The sequence below is a fragment of the Rosa chinensis genome, chromosome 4 (genome assembly GCF_002994745.2).
Source record: "Rosa chinensis cultivar Old Blush chromosome 4, RchiOBHm-V2, whole genome shotgun sequence".
Taxonomy (NCBI): domain Eukaryota; kingdom Viridiplantae; phylum Streptophyta; class Magnoliopsida; order Rosales; family Rosaceae; genus Rosa; species Rosa chinensis.
In genome coordinates this window covers 33,037,174-33,047,268 of record NC_037091.1, presented here as the reverse complement: position 1 = coordinate 33,047,268, position 10,095 = coordinate 33,037,174, and the positions used below count along the sequence as shown (strand labels likewise).

Below are 10,095 nucleotides of genomic sequence, written 5' to 3'. Positions count from 1 at the left end.
ATAGAAATGAGTTGGGTGCTCTTAGTTTGCTTACCACTTAGTGGAGTTGCATATACGGATTTGGAATAGTCAATTGTTCTTGATTTGCATAGTTTGTGAATTTGGTTTCCCACTATATATATAGTTGGCAATTGCATAACTCTCAGTATGTGAGTGAGATTCTCTACAAACAAAAATAAATTAAAACTTGTTTATGGTCATGAAAGTTGAAAACTTTGGTACTAAACTAGGTGAACTCTTGTTTATGTTACTTCCCCATTTCATTGAGAGCTTAGCCTAGGATTGTGGGTAAAGTCCCTAATGCGATCTCAGTTGTATAGAAAGATTTTTTTTTTTTCCTTAATCAGTACAGCTTAAGGTTCTGGATAGGGAAAAGAAAGCTAAACCTCTATGAGGTTGATTGTAACTCGCTGTTGGTGGTGGGGTTATTTGGTTAGAATAAAATAGCAGGACTCTTGAAGATTACAAATGGCCAGTAGTGGAGGTGCTTTGAGAAAGAATCAGATTATGCTTCACTATTTGGACTTTGGTTTCTATAGATTTGAGGATTTTCTTTTCCTGCTATATGTTATAAACAGCAAGCTGCTATCTATTTATGTTTAAATGGGTGGTTCCTAGCTTCTATTAAGAGTGGAAACTAGTTATGTTGATCTTTAGTAGTTTCTTCCACTATAAAAATGCAGTTTGATTTTGTGTGTGTGTTTTTTTTTTTTGAATAAATTTGATTTTGTGTTTAGGTTTATGTAGACTAGTGATGGAGTTTCAAATTGCAATTTAGAGTACATTTTTAGTTTCCTGTGGAGTAGTGCAATACTGCAATATATATAATTAGTGAAAGTCTTTATTCAAATGATGTGGAACTTGATATGTGCAAGTTAGGCACACCCTTACTGATGTTTTTTAAAAGGACCATCCTTGGCTAATTAAAATGTTTGTAGTAGCATGGCAAACACTTGGTTTATGAACTATGTGAACTCTTGTTTATGTTACTTCCCCATTTCATTGAGAGCTTAGCCTAGATTTATGTGAAACTTGGTTTCTGGGTTCATTAGTTCCATGAATTATTGCCTAACTAGCTTTTAAATATAGCTTTTAATTCACTATGCCAGAAAAGCAATCAGACGACAGAGGATATCTGTCGTCTGATTAAAAAAATTTCTGTTGTCTAGTACGGTGCCGTCTCTTGGGGCATCAGACGACAGATTTCCTCTGTCGTCTTATTTATCAGACGACATAAATTTGTTAGGTCTTCTGTTGTCTGATGAAATCGAGACATGAGGCTAGTGAATTCAAACGACAGATAAATGTGATGTGATCTGAAAACAAATAACAGTTCCTTGTAATTTCTATGATCTAATGCTTATTCCAAAGACAGAAAAATGTGGTTTGAATGCTCCAAAGTAGAAGATATGAAATCTTATCTGTTGTCTAAATGGACATATAATAACATTTTAGTGTTGTTTTATTCACATTCCAATAACAGTTAACTGTCATTAGTATTCAGTTTAGATTACATTGATCTATCGTCGTTAGTAGCCTACAATAACATTTACATGTTGTTTGAGTGCACATGTAACAACATATTTTTTCTTGTTTATGTTGTTCTTAGATATGTCCAACAACATATTTGGATTTTATTTTGTTGTTGCTTTTTATTTCAGATGACAATTTTTTGTTGTTTGAATGCACAAGTAACAACATATTTTTCCTTGTTTCTGTTGTTCTTAGATATGTCGAACAACATATTTGGATTTCATTTTGTTGTTGCTTTCTAATTCAGATGACATATTTGTATTCTCATTGTGCCACAACTATGTAAATCTGGAAACTACCCAATGCATTCATCAAATATGGAATCCATTCATAAAAATACCAATATTTGATTAATCTGTTACTGCAGCTATACATACATCCAAAAAATGAACTCAGCAAAAGAAAGTTGAATTTGGGCTAAAAAGAAAACTTTGTTCTAACTGCAGTTAGTACATTCAAATGAATCCCCAAACATCTTCACATGCTTTGCCGAAAAACAAAATTCACGGTGAAAAAGTCTTTGAATAAGGGGGCTAGTGTGGGACTACTTCTGTGGTTGAGGGGCAATCATCTGCAAAATAGAAAGAACCATTTAGTTATATCAGCATACCTGAAGAAGAACAACCAAAGTCCACAACCACTTCAATAATCAAAATCAAAACTTTTAATAATGATACACATATCAGAAAATGCGCATATACTTAGGATTGTGTATAAATCAAAGCTTACAAGCCGATCTATCAACTTAATATATAGAGACCCACTTGCCTATCTCCATAACCTCTCTTCTTCTTATAGCTAGCTTTTATAGAGAAAAAGAAATATAAATAGCAGTTAAGAAGTTTTATAGTTGAGAAACTATCACATAGTTACAAACAAAATGTCTAACACCTGAAGGAGCATTTGACTTCGCGGCATCTACAACAAAAGACAGAAAATTAAAAAAAATATGTAAAAAACTTGCTCACCTTAGTAAAGGGAACATTATCGCCCAATATATTTCCAAGCATCACCATACGATCAGCAACCCAGAAAAACAGAATATCGTGCCTAGTTTCAACAACTGAATTTGGATAAAAAGTTCTTAATCCGGCCAGCCCAATACCGACAATGGGAAAAGACCAGACGAAAACCACCTGTCAAGCACATCTGAGTCCTGTTCTAATCGAAACTTCTTTCCCTCATATTTTTGATCAGCCAATGCTTGAGCCTCTTCCTCACTTCCTGCAACCACCCATCGCTCAAATTTTTTTCCAAATTCTTCGTTGTTATCACCCTAAAAAACAACATACCGTGCCAGAACACGGTGACTCCACCAAAGTTGCCTCGAGACACACCAATCACTAATGTTACGAAGTCATCTGTAATTATAGAGAGCAAAACAAGTAAACATGTTCACATTTCCATTTTTTGAGTAAATATCCCCTAAAACAAAAAAGGCACTCAAATAAAGAATAACAACTGAAGTTAGAACAAGAACAAACTTAATGCAATATAAAAATTGGACACACAAGGTGCATGAAAAAAACCCTAAATACATCAGCAATTCCTCCTTTCTCATGGTAAAAGGATTACAACTAAAGGTAGATTGTAGAGACCTCTAGATACTAGGATTACAACTAAAGTCACTGTAAACTGGTTCAAATCCTTTACGTTCTTGGCAATGCATATAAACTAGAAATTTCATACAGCACAATAAGGAAAAAATGAGCACCTCTTCCATTCAGCAGTATACTGTCTTGGGATAATCTCCAGCTTCCTATTTTCATCATCAGCGACAGCATTGAGAGCTTCATTTCCCATATCGCTGCATTTAATGTACCGCTCAGGCTTTATGATAGGCTCCACAACATCTTTACTTCTAGAGCAAATTCTAAGACACATCTCATTGGTCTTAGTTTCTTTGAAGAGGCCCTAAATGCAAAGAAAACAATGTTGATGAAACAGAGACGGTGTTATTGCATATGCAAGTGATGACGTTTATAAGTGAAACAATGACAAGTAGATGATCTTAAACTTCTGTTACGTGCCTGGCTCTGGAATGAAGGGCATGCAGGGTCTCAATCAGCATGCAAGAATTGTAATTGGTCTAGTTATTGCAGTGATTTGATATATAAGTCAATGATGAATAACTAATGAAGCCTTACTTTAAGGTGTTACAAAACACAGATGAAACGAAGCAAGAAAAATTGATTTGCATACAAGGATCTGAGCATTTACCTTATTAAAGGGATGCATTCTTTCTTCCATCCAATTCAGCAATGCTATAACAAGCAACAACACAAATCTGAATCCTTGAATTCATAAACCACAGCACCAAATCCATAAATTCAAAAACAACAAATTTCACTACCAAGACAAAACCCGAACACCTTAATCTATTTCAATATCCCCCAACCCAAATCAAAGAAAGACACCTAACAACTAAATGGAATTTTAGGAAACCCCAAATCAATTTCTAGAAAAAAACCCTAAAATAGAAGATTGAACCCAACCAAAAATCCATGCTCGCATACAATCTCCTTGATAAAAATTGTAGACTTAAAAATTCTATTGCTAATTTCACAAAGAAACTCATATAAAACAACAAAATCGCAACAGCCATACCTAAAAGTTAACAATGCTTTCCGCTACGATACTCAAACATTTCCTGCAAAAGCAACATAAGAACAAACATAAATTACAAACCAAGCCAAAGTAGACAGGAAGACCCACCTTACCAAATGAAAGTGAGCAGAAATACCATAATACAGAAAGCAGTGACCATAATACCATAACACTTTCTAAATCTTATGTTTATCTGTCTGCAACATCCATTGCACACAAAGGTTTTCAATAAGCTTTGAACTTTCTCAAAGTTATCGCACTCATTCAAGCCATAAAACGTAGAAGCCAAAATCTAAAAAACATAAGAACCTACATACCGAGATTACCTTTTAATTCAAATATTGCAGCCGCTATTGCAGTGTTGGGCTCCAAGATCCACAAACATAAACTGATAAAGACACCCAGATTTGCCCAAATCCGCACTCTAATCATGAGAAGAAGAAAGAATCGCAAAAACATTAACTCAGAACAAAAACAAAAGCATCACCAATAATTAAAAAGATGAAAATCAAAATAAGTTGGTCTTATTTTGAATAGGTAATGTAACATCTAGAAGTTCAAAACATAAAAATGCAATAAGTTTTGACATTTCAGATAACTAAACAAATTCTCAACTCTCTAATATCATGTAGCACTTTACGTGTGTTCTAGAGCGGGTGAATAGGACTTGACATTTGTTTTACTGAACCTACTTCTTTTACTCTTTTAAACCTACACCACTAGTTTTTAACCCTCTTTCTTTTGAATCAGCCTTTTGTAGTTAACTCTCAGTTGGTGCTATCAAATATGAAGGATCTACTCAAAATTTCCTGTTTTTCTTGGAGTATCAATTTACTCAATTAGAGATGATAATAAATTTCCAAGTGAGCATTTACTGTACAGTGGTTTCTAGTTGATCAGTATATAAAATGCATCTCAAATTGGAAAAGAAATCAATTTTCACATACACATTATGCACTTATGCTTATCGAAAATTCCACATCCGTCACGCTTTTGCTCACTTCTCTGAATGTAGGTACTGGAATAACCACTGCTCTCCATATTTCCTTTGTAAAAGCTCTCATACTCATCAACTTCCTAGTAAGGATTTATCTTAATCAGAAAATTAAGATTTTGAAACTCCAAACATGCTGACATTACGAGGAAAGAGGGAGGTAACTTATGCAGAAAATAAGAAAAGAAAAGAAAGAAAACCTGTAGGCAGAGAATCGACTCCAAGGTTCTTGAGAACACTCAAAATTGCCTGCGAGCGGGCTTTCCACCTATGGTAAGCATAATTAACACCATGTAGTAGGGAAACACAGTAATTTGGCATTACAAGTGGGTAGGCAAAAACACAGACCAGGTGTTATATACAAGAAATTGAACCCAACTTTCTACCTTATAATAGGTCTCACTTATTATTGCAGGGGCATAGGGTTGATTATGTGCAATGTATAACTACAACTCAAGTTAACTAATATTACATGTAATGTCACGTTGAAATCAGTTTCACTCAGCTGCACAATTCATCAGATAACCATAAGGTAAAAACTGCACATTTGGCAGAGGTTTTGAGCTCCATATTGAGTTGTGAATCGGGGTTTGAGGTGGAGGAGTTATCTTCAATGTCAGAGTTTTTGGAACGAGTTCTTTTAGTACTTTCCAGACCAGATTAAAGATTGTGAGACCAGATACATATAAGCCAATTCAAGCTACATCATGCTAATTTAATGAAACAAGCAGATATCATATAAGCTAACAATTTTTTTGATACCCAAAATAAATATCAATATATGACAACTATTGAAGCAATTAGTTCACCAAAAAGACACAAAAAAGTAAAAGGAAAAACTGAAGTTATGATTCATACTTGAGACAAGAAGATGGAGAGTGGGGAAACAAGGAGCTCTTCACATACGCCTACACACGTACATAGAGTATTAATAGATAAACTGTTAGACAAAGGATTACAATAGCTACGCATCAAAATGAACTATAGTATAATAGAAAATAACATAACTACTAAATTCAGTGGAATAAAACCAAATCTACATCACAAAGACACAACAGTTCAGCAGGAATGAGTAGGAGAGAACATAAACAAATTCATCAGAGTTTTGTTATACAAATCCACCATATCATGTACAATAAAGCCAATGCTTTGGTGTATAGATTATTACTTTTGCGAACTAGATGGTAAATCCTACAGAAACCTAAATATTCATCACAATGATAACTTCCATTCAGCCAAAAAGTAAGTGCTTTCTGAATTACATGGATTGTTATTCATGCAATACCAATCATATAAACAAACACCAAAACCATTAACTAAAATAAAAAAAAACAGAGAAATTAAATGAGAGAAAAAAATGTAGTCAGTGACTCTCATACCTGAGCCAAAATGTTATACGACACAAGACTAAACCTGATACCTGCAACATCAAATCACACAACTCAATATTTTTGTAAGAGAAAATGGAAGTGAAGCTGACCAGTAACAATAAGCAAGCCAGATAAAAGTTGCTTAAGAGAAACAACTCTCTTTCCCTTAAAACTTCCGGCCAATACAATCAACACTTTCCCGGGTGTAATACTCGCCCTAGAGAGAAATTGAATCAAATTAGTATTGCAAATTGCTTTCATATTACCTTATGAATCACGAAGGCATCCAAAATTAGGAGGTCATTGTTAAAGAAGGAAGCCTGTCATGTTCTGAAAGCGAGTCAAAGAGGAACCAAACTAGCACTACCTCTCTAACCAATTCTGCAAAAATAAAAATCATGAGCAAAATCAACCAGAAAAACCCCAAAACCAGAAGAACCCTAAAAGCCCAAATTAAAAAAACATTGTCTTTGAGAGAAAAGCCTTCCGGGGACTGGATCTGAACGGAGGGTTAAGCAGGAAGAGGAAGAAGAAGAGGCGGAGGCGATGTAGAGGTAAGGCCGTCCATGGCCTGGACGGTGTTCTCTTTCATGGCGTCGCCGTGGTACTTGACTACACTGGTCTTGGCCCTGAACCTCTGGATGAAGGGTAGGGATTCAGAGAGAATCTAGGGAGGCTGCAGGGTTTTGAGAAACAAATTTATGGGAGAGATGGAGACAAAGAGAAAGGGGATTTTGTTGGTAAAGGAGAGAAAGAGAATGGGAGAGCGAACGAGCAGAGATGGGAAAAGAGAAAGAGAAGAGCCATGGAAAAAACGCGAAGTATTTGGCAACCAAGCCAAAAAGAAAAGGAAAAAAATATAACTTACCTTATTCAGACAACACAATTTCTTAACTGTGTTGTTTGAATATCACTCTATTGACTATTCAGCTATAGGGTTTGGGCATTTGAGAGGGAAAAGCCTAAAACTTGTTGGAGGGAAGTCTGAAATTTTTGCTAGGGTTCAATATAGAAAATTTTCATCTTTTCAGACGACATTTAAGTGTCGTCTGAGTCTGACCATATCTTCAAAATGAAACAAGCATGGTTTCTCATTGTATTCAGACAACACATTTAATTTATGTGTCGTCTGAGTTTAGTCTGAAACACTCAGACGACAGAAAATGACCATTCTGTCGTCTGAACTCTGTTGTCTGATAGCTTTTTTGGCATAGTGATTACAGATTTTATCTTAAGTGCAGGTTTGGTGGCAGATTAAATATAGCATTGAAGAAAATAACAAGATTTACTTTTCTTAGTTACTGTTTGATACTATAGACAATGAGGTAAGTAAACTGTAAATAGTTTTGGATATTAGTTTATGCCTTCTTTCATTGCTTGGATTATATATAATTGAAATGGTGAATAACTGAATCAATGTATTGTGTAGGTTGGAGTTGCGTTTTCCATGGTTTACATATTTGGAGCTCCGGTCATGTTTGTTGGGTGTGGGCAGTGCTACACACACCTCAAAAAGTTGAATGTAAAATCAATTGTGAAGACTCCTTTGGTTAGAATGCTTTTGTTCTTTTAATGTTGGTTTGGATGATTGGGAAATGCTCCCTTTTTACATTTGAAGTTTATAGTATGAGTTCGATTAATCATTTGATGTTTGCAATCAGTTTTGTTTCCAATTAATCAATGTTCATTAGGTAAAACTGAGCATTAATAATGCACAAAATTCAGGAAATGAAAATGATCATACAACCGATTTTAATAAATGGCAATCCAATGTTGTCTCAATACACACAATTTGGGTATCTATAGAATACATTTGTATATATCACACAATGGTTTTACAAAAATTATATCTTCTCATTTACAATCACACAACTGTAAAAACTGAACTACGTTGTCCAAAACTAAGTCTTACAACGACCATACTCTACAACTGAAGTGTGAGAAGAAATCAGACGACAGTGAAATTCAAAAAAATGTTGTCTGACTAAGCTTTCCAACAACAGTTTGGAAACAAGTTCTGTTGTATGAAGCATGCACCTGCCATGCGCAGCATGGCTGCAAGGCAGCTGTGCCTGGCATCTGCCTAGGGAAGGCACAACGCTGATAACAAAAAAATGTTGTGTGTTTGTAAGTCATACAACGGTGTAGAACCGTTGTGCCATTTTTCATCACACAACGTGTCGATACACAACGGACATTGTCCATATCCCACAACGGAAAATGTCTGTTGTCTGTTTCGTTTTTTGGCCTAGTGCTTCAAAGTTCTGGCGTGAGCTGATGGAGGCTTTGGGCACTCAGTCTCAGTTTAGTACCGCATTTCACCCGCAAACAGATGGGCAAACGGAAAGGACCATTCAAACATTGGAAGACATGTTGAGAGCTTGTGTTTTGCAATTCAAGGGGAATTGGGATAATCATGTCGCATTGATAGAGTTTGCGTATAATAACAGTTATCACTCCAGCATTGGCATGGCTCCTTATGAAGCCCTTTATGGCAAGCAATGTCGTACCCCTCTATGTTGGAATGAGATAGGAGAAAGGAAACTTATTGGTCCAGAAATGGTACAAATTACGACTGAAAAGATTAAAGTGATCAAGGAAAAACTTAAAGCGGCTCAGAGTAGACAAAAGAGCTATGCAGATAACAGAAGGAAAGATTTGGAGTTTCAAGTAGGTGACTGGGTATTCTTGAAGCTATCTCCATGGAAGGGTATTGTAAGATTTGGGAAACGCGGGAAGCTATGCCCTAGATACATCGGACCGTATGAAATCACGGAGCGGATTGGTGCAGTTGCTTATCGTTTAGCACTACCTCCAAAATTATCCAAAGTACATGATGTCTTCCATGTCTCCATGCTTCGCAAGTATGTTGCTGATCCCTCTCATGTTCTACAAGGGTAACCTATCCGATTGAGGGAAGACTTGACATATGAAGAAAAACCGGTTCAAATACTTGATAGGAGGGAGCAAATACTCAGGAACAAAACTATACCCTTGGTCAAGGTGCTTTGGAGTAATCATATGGTAGAAGAAGCTACTTGGGAACCAGAAGAGCAAATGAGACGGTAATTGGACAGTTTACTCAGTATTTGGACGGTAATTGTCGAATACTAGAATTAACGATTTACTCACTATTTGGACGGTAATTGTCGAATACTTTCAATTTTTACTTTTTATCAATATTTTAGTGGCCCTAAAAGTTGACTTTTTGTTCGGGTCAAAATTTGAGGAAATGTTCTTCATGAAAGTTGTAGAAGACTTTTAACCGAACGCGTGCATATGTGGTGCATAAAAATTGGACTTAGTATGTGAGAGTTATGGCCAAAAATGTAGAAGTTACTGTTCATGGTAATTAATATATATATGGAAGTTACTGTCGGTAGATTTCCATTTTCGGAAAATCTACCTAGCCCCGGTAACTCTCTCTTCTCCTTCCCCGACTCTTCCTCCCTTTCGGCCCGATCTTCCCCCTTTGATTTCTTCCCCCTCCGGCCGACCCACGACGCAATCCGGCTATCCCCAAGCTCGTCTCCTTCCCCTTGTCACGTCTGTGGAGGTATTTTGTGGAGATTTGGCCGGAGGAGCTCGATT

General features: G+C 36.1%; 2 long non-coding RNA genes across 2 annotated transcripts; both read right to left on the bottom strand.

Annotated features, from left to right (window-relative positions):
* Positions 1-1,997: 1,997 nt before the first annotated feature.
* Positions 1,998-3,431, bottom strand: LOC121052436. The gene is made up of 3 exons (XR_005809070.1): positions 3,248-3,431; positions 2,502-2,894; positions 1,998-2,104 (listed from the first exon to the last, which is right to left on the bottom strand). It is a non-coding gene; the product is annotated as an uncharacterized LOC121052436 (long non-coding RNA).
* A 1,902-nt stretch (positions 3,432-5,333) lies between these two features.
* LOC112196175 lies at positions 5,334-6,895 on the bottom strand. The gene is made up of 4 exons (XR_002935018.2): positions 6,771-6,895; positions 6,514-6,554; positions 5,993-6,042; positions 5,334-5,402 (listed from the first exon to the last, which is right to left on the bottom strand). It is a non-coding gene; the product is annotated as an uncharacterized LOC112196175 (long non-coding RNA).
* Between the last annotated feature and the right edge of the window lie 3,200 nt (positions 6,896-10,095).